The sequence below is a fragment of the Protopterus annectens genome, chromosome 4.part0 (assembly GCF_019279795.1).
Source record: "Protopterus annectens isolate FY-2018-M chromosome 4.part0, PAN1.0, whole genome shotgun sequence".
Lineage (NCBI taxonomy): Eukaryota > Metazoa > Chordata > Ceratodontiformes > Protopteridae > Protopterus > Protopterus annectens.
This window is the reverse complement of record NC_056733.1, coordinates 73,099,907-73,114,159: the sequence shown is the minus strand read 5'-3', so window position 1 is coordinate 73,114,159 and position 14,253 is coordinate 73,099,907.

Here is a 14,253-nt window from a genome sequence, read left to right as displayed (position 1 = left end):
GTCTTATAATTTAAAGTCTATGGACTGTATAAACGTGCTTGGAAGAAGCTAATAAGAATAAGCATTACAGCTTGTGGTCTCTCAAATAACTAAGCAACAGCCAAAAAAAAAAGAAAAAACGCACAATAGTTATGTAATGTATGATTTTAGTAAATCTAAACATAAAATATATAATTGCCAAATAAGATGAAGCAGTCTGCTGAATTTTGATATTAAAGACAGGATTTAATAACATGGGCTTGGGTATAACACTGCTGTCTTAACTTGTCATAAATGACATACACTACACTGAACATCAAGGGGGAAGCATGATTCTTAAGTAAGTAAATATGCATAACAAGTCATAGGTTCATAGGTAGGTACTATGCTATTGGCCCAAGGGTCTGCGTAAGCCTAGCCAGCAAGGTACCATAGCTTACGCCACCCAAGAAAGTTATTTTCCTGTGCCACTGTCCAGCAGAGACACAGAAGTGATTCCTGGGGTGTATTTCCCATTTCCCATCCACTCATCAAGATTTTCTTGAAGAGTGCTAATGAAGAACTTTGCTTGACATAGATGGGTAGCTTGTTCCAGAGTATAGGAAGTCTCTGGGACAGGAATCTATCCCTCCAGCATGTCCTGTTTATTGTGGTGACAAGGTTTAGGTCCCTAGAGCGTGTAGCTTGGAGGCATGTAATTGCTTTAACTTGAATTGTAGTTTTTGTAACCCATCTTGACCATATATAATACTTAAGCAGTTACCAAGGTAACGAATGATGTTAAGTTGTCTATCTCGCCTTCATTCTTGCTGGTTGGGTTCGGAGCCGATCCTCGGCTCCGACTCGGCCATCTTCAAAAGCTTGAGAGCTGCTTACGTGCTCGAGGCCCCCCTATATCCCATGATGCCTGCCGCTAGATACCCAGATCTTGTTTGCCACTTTTGCTGCGAGGTTGCTTTTGCTGGCTCAGGTCATATTTTTCGATTTTATTGTTAGTATATATAAAAATTTTATATTGTAGTTGGTGTTTAGAATAGTTATAGTAGTTATAGTAGTTGTAGTTATCTATTTGTAATTTAGTCTCCTTCCCTTGGAAACTCGTTTTCTTGTTAGAGAGTCCCCCCCCCTGTTTCTTTTCTGAAAGGTAGCCATTTTTAGTTAGAGGCTAATCCTTGTTCTCAATTTTTATGTAGTAGTTTTTTATTAGAAATTGTTGTAGATCAGTAGGTTTATTTACCTTTTCTTGGATAATAGAGTGTGTGTGCTGTTAGGGTGTGGTAACTTGTGTTGAGTGCGTGTGTTTTACTAGTTACCTACTTCCCTTCTGTTACTTTTTCTCTGTGATTGATATTTCCTTTTACAGGAATGTCTAAAGACACGAAAGTATCTGGATTCAAGAAGTGTGGCTCATGCTGTCAGAAGATGTCACTGACAGATGGTCACACTTCTTGTGTCTACTGTTTGGGCGCCCTACACCTGCAGGACTCTTGTTCGGTGTGTCACGCCTTTAGTCCAAGAGTCCTGCAGGAGCGTAGGAAGAAGCTCATCCTTGGGGGTTTGCTCAAACCTGAAGGGTCACCGGCTAAGGCCCAGCCAGTGAAACCCTCTAAGCCAATGAAGCCGTCGGCACCCAGTTCGGAGCCGTCGCCGGGTGTGGCGTCTGCTTCAACTTCGGTTCCGGCTGGAACCGAAGTACCTATCTCCCAGTCGGCCCCGACTCTGGTGTTGGAACCGTCAGGGAGCCGAAAACGCTCTAGATCTCCATCCCTAGAGTCGATACACTGGGCTCCGGGGTCGCTTCTGTTACAGTCGGAGCGAAGTCACCGATCCCACTCTTCTCTAGTCTTCTAGACTATCTGACCACGATTTGGAGAGAATGGTGAGCAGGCTTCTAAAATTCCAGGCCCTGGCTAAAATGTTATCCAGCCCCCCTCATCAGGGTTCGGCTCCACCTGTCTCTGCAGTAGTTTCTCCTTCGACTCATCCCTTGAGTTCGGAGCCGGAGCTTGCTGGGGCTTGGATCGTGGAACCGTCGGCGCCGATACCTACACTTTCGGTTCCGTCGTCGGCTCCGATCGCCTCCATGGTGCCGTCCTTGGAGGGATCTGGGCGCCGGGACTCCCTCATCGGCTCCGAGGGGGCGAGTGGCATCGGACCCTTGTCCCGACCCCATTCTCCCTCTCGGAGCTTCGGCACAGGTGAGTTCGGTTCCATCGGCTTCGGAGCGGTCTCTCTCGGACCCGGGAAGGATTCCGGTCTCTTCGGAGCCGGAGCCTTCCCCGCTATCGGGAAGAGGTGCCTTCGAGGTCATGAGGAGTGTGCTGGCCTCTGAGTCAGCCCCACGATCAGCCTCATTGGCTCCTCCCCCCATGGTGCCTGTGTCTGCCTCTGCCCCTCCTCCTGTCCCCAAGCGTGGGGAACAAGCGCTCCAGGGTACCCCATTGGGTGTATCTTCCTCTTCTGAGGCCTCCCCTGATCATTCAGAGGAGCCCCCTCGAAAGAGGAAATGCAAGAGGAAGAATGTTGACTCCCCTGAGTCTGTCACTTCAGATACCGACTTGGAGGATTCGGAAGGGTCCCCGAGATCCCCCTCTGAGTACTTCTCTTTCTCAGACATCCTTGAGATACTTAGGCAGAGGGGGAACTGGACTACCCTTAACCCTTCCGAGGATGAGTCAGTATTCCTGGACGCTTTTGGTTTCCGACCCTCCACCTCCTGGGTGTCTCTGCCTTTCGATCCACTGATGTCTGTGGTGACTGGGAAGGCGTGGTCAGCCCCAGACACAGTGGAACCAACCCTCCAAAGCCCCATAAAATTTATTACTGCACCACAGGACAAGCAATTTCTGATGAAGGGTGTTCCCGTTGATGCCATGGTGGTAGCAGCGGCCACAAAAAAGGAGTTGGCTAAAACTTCTTCGTCTGTCCATACCCCTAATAAGGAATGTAGGATGATGGACAGATATGGGAAGCAGATGTTTTCCTCAGCGACCTTCTCCATGAGGTCGCTGAACTACTTGTGCCACTTTACCCACCTTCAAAGGGATCTCCTTAAAGAGCTAGGAGATACCCTTCAAGATCCATCAGCTGCGGGGGCCCAGGCTAAGGTTGCCTCCCAGCTGGCGAATCTTAATTTGGTAGTAAACTCCTCCATGCGGCTCATCTCTTATGCAGCCGATGGTGTGAGTAGGGCCGCAGGCACAGGCGTGGCCTTGAGGAGGCATGCTTGGATGCGGTTATGTAACTTTGCGGAACTCTTCAGGGCGTCTTTCACCAACACCCCCTTTGATGGTTCTGCTCTTTTTGGACCACAGGTGAAGGATACTCTTACCAGGTGTGAGCAGGATGGCAAGACTTTCTCTGCTGTGGGAGTCCATTTTTCCACTCCTTCAAGACCGTATCCCAAGGGTCAGAAGAGTGGGAAGATGTGGTTTCGGAAACCCCAGGGAGCCATGCCTGACGCACGTGGAGAGTTCCCCTCCAGGGGCAGAGGAGGGAACAATAGACGCCGCCCTCGGGGCAGAGGGGGGTCCTCAAAATCAGGGCCAAAGAGAATCTTTCACTGACAAGCCCTTCCGGCATCCCTGAGGTGCTGCCCGGCTGTCCACCTTCGGAGGCAGTCGGGGGAAGATTATCGCTGTATCCAAAAGCCTGGCAAAGTATAACACAAGACAAATGGGTACTGTCTATCATATCCGAAGGCTACAAATCCCTTTCTTTCGCACTCCCTACATTCCCAACAAATCCCTTCCAGATGTTCCACCCAATCTAAGGCATCAAGCAGTTTAAGAAATATCAAAACTGCTAAGAAAAAGAGCCATCCAGCCAGTCCCAGCAGACCAGCAAGGATCCGGAATTTACTCAAGGTTCTTTTTGGTACCAAAAAAGACAGGGGGCTGGAGACCCATTCTGGATCTCAGCAGACTAAACAGGTCTGTTCAAAGAACGAAGTTCCAGATGGTCACGCTACAGTCCATTTTACCCTTTCTGGGTCAGGACAATTGAATGTGCTCCATAGATCCTCAGGATGCGTACTACCATATCAGAATGGACAGACACTCCAGAAGATTCCTCCACTTCCGGCTGGGAGCCAGTCATTATCAGTTCAGAGCTCTGCCCTTTCGTCTCACCACAGCCCCCAGGGTGTTCACCAAATGTTTGGCAGTAGTTACCGCTCACCTGAGATGGCAAGGATTCCAGGTGTTTCCATATCTAGATGACTGGCTCCTTACTGCTACCACCAGACATCACCTGCTGCGAGCCAGAGACTACACCATCTAAACTTGCTCCAAACTAGGTATTACAATAAATTTCGAAAAGTCTGCATTGTCACCTTGTCAGTCTATTACCTTTATAGGCGCAAACTTAAATACAAAGGACATGTCAGCGAGACTGCCATTAGACAGAGTGTTAGACATTCGGCAACATATGCTGGTCTTATTAGGATGCAAAAGAATTCAGGCCAGATTCATCCTAAAAACCTTGGGTCTCATGGCAGCGGCTATCATACTAGTTCCCCTTGCTCGTTTTCATATGAGGATTCTTCAGTGGATGCTGTTCACCCATTGGTCTTTCCAGCAACTTCCCATGTCTCACAAGATAATGATCACACAGACATGCAAAAACCAACTTGCTTGGTGGATGGTTTCCCCATCAGTACCCTAGGGCAGACCATTTGCTCTTCCTCATCCAGTGGCTATGGTGACCGTGGATGCCTCCCTGATCGGGTGGGGGGGGGGCATTTTCAGGGCAGAACAGTCCAAGGCACCTGGCAGACTCACGAGTACCATCTGCATATCAATGTCTTGGAGATGAGGGCCATGCTTTTGGCATTGCAAGCTCTTCACAACTCTCTTCCCTACCGGGACCATTGCATTTCAAACAGACAATATGTCGGTAGTGTGGTACATCAACAAACAGGGCGGAACCAAGTCCTACCCCCTATGTCGAGAAGCACTCAGACTCTGGCAGTGGGTGATCTCTTCCCAACGGTTTCTGATGGCTGCCCAGGGATGTGCGCTGCTCAACGTTATAGCGGACAGGCTGAGCAGAGCAATTCTCATGCCTCACGAGTGGTCTCTCAATCAGACAGTGGCGGACCAAATTTTCCGCAGATGGGGTCAGCTTTGCTGCGACCTTTTTGCCACCCCCTTCAACAGCAAGTGCAACAATTTCTTCTCTCTCCTCCCTCTTCCCGGACACTCCCCCAGAGACGCTCTAGTTCACGATTGGCCTCAGGGACTTCTTTATGCATTCCCTCTGTTTCCCCTGATTCCCAAACTAATACAGAAAGCTACCATCTTGGGATGCAAGATGATCCTCATTGCCCCTTACTGGCCTTGACAAATTTGGTTCCCGTTCCTGCATCATCACCTTCTGGAGCAGCCCTGGACCCTGGACCCAGTTCCAGACCTCCTGATCCATCAGTCGGGCGGGCTGCACCAATCCCTTCAATCCCTCCAGCTCACTGCTTGGTTGCTCCACTTCTAACTTTAGCCAGGCTTCCGAACATCTCCCACTCGGTGCGTGAAATCATCTTATCTTCGCATAAGTCTACCATTAGAAAGACTTATGCTAGTAAATGGAAACGTTTCTCTTTCTGGGCAGAGGCTAGAAATATAGATCCCTTTTCAGCCCCGGTGCACCATATTTTGAATTTTTTAGCGGAACTTTTTCATGCTGGATCTTCTTCTGCCATGATTAGAGTTCAACTAGCTGCAATTTCAAACTTTCATACAGGCCTATCAGATACTAGTATTATGTCCCATAAGCTTTGTAAAGCTTTTCTCAAAGGGACTACTTTAATCAGGCCCCCAGTGAGAGATCCCCCGCCTCCATGGGATCTAAATTTGATTTTAGCTTCCCTGATATTGTCCCCCTTTGAACCTGCAGCTTCTTGTTCTTTGAAGTTTCTTTCTTGGAAGACCCTTCTTCTGGTTGCAATTACTTCAGCCAGAAGAGTTTCTGAACTTCAAGCTCTTTGTGTTCGCCCTCCTTATCTAGTTTTCCACAAGGACAGAGTTTCTCTCAGGACTAATCCTTCCTTCCTTCCAAAGGTTTCTTCTAAGAATAATTTGAATCAGTCTATTGATCTCCCTGTGTTTTTCCAAATTATTCCAACAAGGCAGAGTACAAGTTGCATCAGTTGGATGTTCATAGACAGTTACGTTTTTACTTGCATAGAACTAAGCAAATCAGAAAATCAGACCAGCTGTTCCTGTCCTATGCTGAGGGTAAACAAGATCTACCAGTGTCGAAAGTAACTTTATCTAGGTGGTTGACATCTATTATTACATTGATATATCAGCTAAGGAACAAAGAGCTTCCTGCTAAACCAAAAGGTCACTCCACTAGAGCTCTAGCTACTTCAGTGGCTTTTCAGGCAAGATTGCCAATGGAAACTATTTGTGCTGCAGCTGCATGAGCCAGTCCTTCATTTCACATTATAAGCTGGACGTGGCCTCCAGGAGCAGAGCTGATTTTGGTTCCACTGTTCTGAAGAGTCTGTTCCGATGTGCCACCCAGGATTGAGTTGCTAGGGACGCTGTCCCAACCAGCAAGAATGAAGGCGAGATAGACAACTTAACATTAAGAAGTTATGTACCTACCATAACGTTCCATGTTAGTTGTCTTCTCGCCTTCTTTCTTGCGTCCCATCCTCCATCCCCCTATCCTAGTAGACTGAGAAGAGTTCCTTATGTTTTACCTTCACTGGCTGAGTCTTCTCTGGCTATTCCTTTCTGACTAGTAGTCTATCCAGTAGGATTTATGCATTTTAGGATAGGATTCCTGTATTTTTATGTCTGCAGTTAGACTTACCAAACAAGATCTGGGTATTTAGCGCCAGGCATCATGGGATATAGGGGGGCCTTGAGCCAGTAAGCAGCTCTCAAGCTTTTGAGGATGGCCGAGGGTCGGCTCCGAACCCAACCAGCAAGAAAGAAGGCGGGAAGAAGACAACTAACATGGAACGTTATGGTAGGTACATAACTTCTTATTTTATACATGACATTAAACTGACAAAAGTTGTTCAAGAGAAACAATAGCAGCCTGAACTTGAAATGTCACAGAATGTAACAATCATATTCTGAACAAATAGTTTTAAATTGACAATAGACACTCAGTTTAATAACATGGGCTTGTGTATAGTAACACTACTGTTTTAACTTGTCATAAATGACACACACTATATTGAACATCAAGGGGAAGCATGATGATTTTCTCATATAGGTAAATGTGCATAATAAGTCATATAATTGCTTTAACTTGGATTGTGGTTTAAGCCATCTTGACCATACATAATACTTAAGCTGTTACCAAGGTAACTAATGTTTTATACATGACATCAAACTGACAAAGTTGTTCAAGGGAAACAATTGAAGCCTGAAGTAGGAATGTCACAGAATGTAACCATCACATTCTGAACAAATAGGATTAAATTGACAATAATCACTCAGTTTAACCTTTGCTGAATATACAAAATAGAATGTTGCCATTTCAATCTAAAAACTTTCAGTATATGCCATAAAATGACAATTTATGAATATGGAAAGGGAACTTGTAATCATTAATCACAATAAGTTAATTTGTTGTTTTTAACCTATAATTTCGCTCATCTTATAGTAAGAAATGACAGATATGAAAATCCTTGTGTAGGAAATGGGGGAAGAGGGATGCACTGATAATTAAAATACACTAACTTTTATCAGTGTTCACATAAAACAAACTTGATGCCTTAAGTAAGTTAGTAACAAACAAAGTGATTGCTTAAATGCTGGCAAACAATGAAATATAACTTCTGATATATCCAGTAAAATACATAGTATTATAAACATTAGGTATAAATATTGCCAACTATTTATATTAAGTAATACATTTTGAAAGACTTCATCAATAATGGTGAATAATGGTGAATATGTTAAATGTGCTATAATCTTTTACTGAGGTTTTATATATGATACATTCTATTTTACTAGGATTGAATTGTTTGTCCTCTATCTTTCATGTAAATATTAATTGCTTATACAATAAGTAGATATTTTTATTGTATTAGAATTCTGTTTAATCTACAGTAGTACTATATCTGTTCAAAATAATATAAATATTGCTTATTCCTATTACAAATATTCTCCATATGCTAATTCAATTCACGGAGCTCAGATGTTCTGGATTGTCAAGGTATGAATGATAATCTGATGGATTTAGGTTTATCCATCAGATTAGGAATGATTTTCATTCCATGGCTAGTGCAGATCTTAGTGTTGTTAACATTTAGTCATTTAAATTTATTTCACAAAAACATTTTAGTGTGCCTGACCAAAACATTACTTTATTGGTAAACACTCAAAGTATAAAACTGATAATTTCCTTCAAAAGCTCAAACATATACTTTATAGTTATCAGAGGAAAATGTTTAATAGTCACAATAAAACAAAAAATACATAATCTAAATAACCTAAGATGGATTTAACTTTATTATCTTTAAATACCAATGGCTTAAACAATCCTAGCAAGAGATCATATCTACTGAAATATTTAAAACTGAACAAAGCACAGATTGTCTTCCTTCAAGAAATTCATTTCAAAGCAAATGACATTGGCACAATCCACTTATAAGACAAAGACAAAAGAGGTAACAATTGTGTGGAAAACAAATGTGATTAACCCAGAAATAATTTATAAGTATGAAGATAAAGAAGGCCGTATGGCGTTAGTAATAGTTAAATATAATAGAATATGGACCATAGCCAATCTGTACTGGTTCCCAGGCACTGGAACAGGAACTGTTAAAAAAACACCTGGATTTCATTTCCAGTAATTATAAAGGGAACTTAATATTAGGAGGAGATTTTAACTGTATATTTGATATTTCTGAATCTTCAAATAAAAGACCACTATGTACATCTGCTGTATCAAAAGCTTTAAACAAGTGGGTACAATCATTTCATCTTGTAGATACTTTCAAATTTAAAGATGATAAATCTTTGTTGTTTTCCCATCAAGATCACAGGTTTGGTACCCAAACTAGAATAGATGAAATATTTGCTGCCCATGACTTAGACTCTAAAATTATTAATTTCTCAATCACTCCCTGCCCCTTTTCAGACCACAATTCATTGATACTAAAACTTCAAAATGGGTACAAACCATTAATATTTAACTCCAGAATTCCAGCTTGTATAACTAAAATTGAAGAGTTCAAACCCGGGTTATTATCTGAATTACAGTTCTTCTTAGATATTAATTACACCACAGAGATAAAATAATGATATGGGACTCATTAAAGCTTACATATATGATAAAATCCTAACTTGGTATAAAAAAAAGCAGAGAATGGGATTCTGAATTATTAGATCTACAATCCAAACTTTTGTCAGTAAAAGCTGAAAAAAAAATCAAAATCATTTGGAGATGAAAGAAAGTAGAAGTACTAAACATTAAGTACAATGAAATTCTAACACATAAAACTAGTTTAGCTTTAGAAAAACTAAAAATTAATACCTTGGCCACTTCTCCCAAATGTCTACATAATTTATCCACAAGAATCAAAATACAGTCAAAAGCTAATAACATTAAAAGTGTATCTTCCATGAGGAAAAATGTATTGGATATAGGTGACATTCTTGATGCCTTTACAAATCACTATGTGGAACGTTTCCAAAAAGAGAATATACATATTGATCAGTGATATCTAGATGAAAAATGTTTCAATATTAAAAAAAAAAAAACAGAAAAATTAAAACTAGATCTGCAAGCACCCATATCCTACAAAGAAATAACATATACAATAAAGGAGGGTAAAAATAATAAAGCTGTGCAGGTATAGATGGCATAATTATGGAAATATATAAACTTTTTCCTTCAAAGATACTATCCCTCTTCCACAAAACTGTATTAGAAATTCAGTCACAAGCTTTACTACCACCCTCTTGGAGAATTCCTTAATCACACCAATCCTAAAGGAAAACAACCCCCCAAACCTCTGTACCTCATATAGACCTATATCATTATTAAATAATGAGTATAAGATATTTATGACAATATTAACTAACGGAATGAAAATACCCCTATCCAAAACGATAAATAATGATCAAACTGTATTTATATATCATAGACACACATAATATTAAAAGGATAATTTCTCATATAGTACTCACAAGTGAGGGGAGTGTGTTGAGCAGATGGAAAGAGTACTTTGAGGGACTGATTAATGAAGAGAATGAGAGGGGGAGAAGGTTGGATGATGTGTGGATAGTGAATCATGAAGTGCAGTGGATTAGCAAGGAGGAAGTAAGGATAGCTATGAAGAATGGAAAGGCTGTTGGTCTAGATGACATACCTGTGGAAGCATGGAGGTGATTATGTGAAATAGCAGTGGAGTTTTTAACTAGATTTTTAATGAAATCTTGGAAAGTGAGAGGATAACTGAGGAATGGAGAAAACGTGTTTTGGTATCGATTTTTAAGAGTAAGGGTGATGTGCAGAGCTGTAGTAACTACAGAGGGATTGAATTGATCAGTCACAGCATGAAGTTATGGGAAAGAGTAGTGGAAGCTAGGTTAAAAGGGGAGGTGATAATTAGTGATCAGCAGTATGGTTTCATGCCAGGAAAGAGCACTACAGATGCGATGTTTGCTCTGAGAGTGTTGATGGAGAAGTACAGAGAAGGTCAGAAGGAGTTGCATTGTGTCTTTGTGGACTTAGAGAAAGCATATGACAGGGTGCCTAGAGAGGAGTTGTGGTGTTGTATGAGGAAGTTGGGAGTGTCAGAGAAGTATGTAAGAGTGGTACAGGATATGATATGTACGAGGGTAGTGTGGCAACGGTGAGGTCTGTGGTGGGAGTGACGGATGCGTTTAAGGTGGAGGTGGGATTACATCAAGGATCAGATCTGAGCCCTTTCTTATTTGCAATGGTGATGGGACAGGTTGACAGACGAGATCAGACAGGAGTCCCTGTGGACTATGATGTTTGCAGATGACATTGTGATCTGTAGTGCGAGTAGGGAACAGGTGGAAGAGACCCTGGAGTGGTGGAGATGTGCTCTAGAGAGAAGAGGAATGAAGGTCAGCAGGACTAAGACAGAATATGTGTGTGTGAATGAGAGGGAGGATAGAGGAATGGTGAGGATGCAGGGAGTAGAGGTGGCGAAGGTGGATGAGTTTAAATACTTGGGATTAACAGTTCAGAGTAATGGTGAGTGTGGAAGAGAGGTGAAGAAGAGTGTACAGGCAGGATGGAGTGGGTGGAGAAGAGTGTCAGGAGTGATTTGTGACAGACGAGTACCAGTAAGAGTGAAAGGGAAGGTCTACAAGAGGGTAGTGAGACCAGCTATGTTATATGGGTTGGAGACAGTGGCATTGACAAAAAGGCAGGAGTCAGAGCTTGACGTGGCAGAGCTGAAGATGTTAAGATTTGCACTAGGTGTGACGAGGATGGGCAGGATTAGGAATAAGTATATTAGAGTGTCAGCCCAGGTTGGAAGGTTTGGAGACAAAGCCAGAGAGGCAATATTACGTTGGTATGGACATGTGCTGAGGAGGGATGCAGAGTACATTGGGAAAAAGATGCTAAGGATGAAGCTGCCAGGTAACAGGAAAGGAGGAAGGCCTAAGATAAGGTTTATGGATGTGATGAGAGAGGACATGCAGGTGGTTGGTGTGACAGAGCAAGATGCAGAGGACAGGAATAAATGGAAACAGTTGATCTGCTGTGGCAACCCCTAATGGGAGCAGCAGAAAGAAGAAGATTGTTAATAAAGAAAATAAAGAAACACTCATAATTGGCTTAGATATAGAGGAAGCCTTTGATTCCCTAAATTGGGACTATTTGTTCAAAATCCTAATGCTGTTTGAATTTCCTGCATCCTTTGTTCATCTCCTAAAGAATATATATATATATATATATATATATATATATATATATACAAATAATTTAGCATATGTCAAGTTAGGTCCTTTTACCTCTGAATCTATACATATAACAAAAGGCACTAAGGATTCAATTCGTAACAATATAAAAATCAAAGGAATAGTCATTTATGAACAATACAATTCTAAAGTAATGCTATTTGCTGATGACATATTACTAACATTAATTAATACAAAAGAGACATTAGAAGAATTAGATATATTAATTGACAAATTTCACATCATTTCAGGACTCCATTTCAGTAAATCAAAATCAGAATTTTTATTCTTAAATTAAAAAAAGAACTGCAGACTAAGGGGGATCACATCATAGGGAAACAAGAATCTACCGTAACATATCTAGGAATTGAGTTATGCAAGGATAATAATGAATTAGTCTCAAAAAGCTACAATAATATCATCAATACAATTAAATTCTCTGTGGAAAAATGGAACAAAATAATATTTGGTACAGTTAATAAAAATGGTTTTACTGCCCAAGATCCTATATATAGCATTGGCAATACAACTGTTAACAGAGAGGAATATACTTAAAAAAAATAAATTCACGCCTAATAAAATTTTTATGGTTTACCAAAAGAAACAGAATAGCTTTAGTACATCATACTAGACCATGGAAACAGGGAGGATTAAACTTTCCTGATATAGAAGCATATATAAAAGTATCAATATCTAAAACAATCTCAAATTGGATAAGTCCAAATTACTCTGTAAATTGGAAAGAATTACTAACTGTAACATCAATAAATGAAAATTTGATTTACAAAAAAAAATTATAAATAACAGATAAAAACAATTTGCCATGGCACATATGTATTAGTATGCAGTATAACATAACTAAACCCACTAAAACTCGTATGATTAATTATTACATCGACTCATTTAGGAAAATTATTAATGCAAATCGAAAGACATGCGTAAATGGGCATGCCTTCGTTGAAGGTTGGACGTCGAGCTGGCACCTCGGTGTTCGTGAAAATCTACTGCCAATCATTAGTGGACCGGAGTTCCGCTGTGGCGACCCCCTAACCGGGAAAAGCCGAAAAACAAACAACAACATTAATGTAAATATAGATTTAAAAATCTGGTTTGACCTTTTAATACCATTTATAGTCATAATGAACTTTCCACATAAAATATATAGAGAAATTATTAATTCCTGGGAACAGAAAGGGTTTGTTTTTTTTGTCTCCAGTGTATCAAAGAACTAAAAGTTGTAGATATGCAAGTAATAAAAACAACATACAAAATTCCACAACAGGACTGGCTAACTTTACAGAGTATTGTATCATATTTGTAAGATTTTAAGTAGAATAATTAACAATTCTTCATTTAAAGGAATACCTAAATTTACGAAATACATATATAAATCATATATAATGACTTTGACGTGGGAAATGGTATTTCAAAATTTTACAAAATATTGATAATGTCTTTCGGCTTTTCCCAGTTAGGGGTCGCCACAGCGGAACTCCAGTCCGCTAATGATTGGCAGTAGATTTTTACTTGCCGAGTTGCCGGCCCTGACTCACAACCTTCAACAAAGGTACGCCCATTCACGCATGTCTCCACACAGAAGACGCTCTAGCTGAGAATCAAACAGGACGTCTTACTGTGAGGCGACAATGCTACCGCAGCACCACCACCGCAATACAACAACTACAACATTGATAAACTATAAAACACCCAAAAACTTGTACTGGAAATATATAACAAAAGGACACTCAATACAGTTAGCTGAAGATATTAAAACAAATATCTTATTATCGATAAAATATACATCCTTTACATAATACTGGAAAGTTTTTAATTGAAAATGCTTGCACAGAGCATTCTTAACCCCAGACAGAACCAGTAAAATTAGTTCTTCCATAAAAAGAATATGTTGGAGATGTGAGCAAGTACACAATGCAGATTAGAACCACATTTTTTTTTGCTTGTGTTAAAATTAAGCCATTTTGGAATGGTATTAATAACTTTCTACAAGCTTTATTTAATTAATCATTTTATTTAACTAAAGTTCTTGTATTATTAAATGTGAATGAAGGTCCTGATTTGAATAGGTCAAACATGTATCTATGGACTATACTTGCAATTTCAAGGAAGTGTATAACAAGAAGATGGAATACAAACACAATACCAACTTTGGAAGACTTCTACAGCCTACTGAAGACCACAGCATTATTGAAAATTAAAATTAAAGAACTAAGAATTTATCCAAAGCCATTTGTCAACAACCCTTGGGGAAAAGTCTTATCGTTGATTGACACTATGCAGTAATTGATCAGCCATTCTGATAATGGATTGGACATACTTATAAAGTAACTGTATGCATTAAGATCTG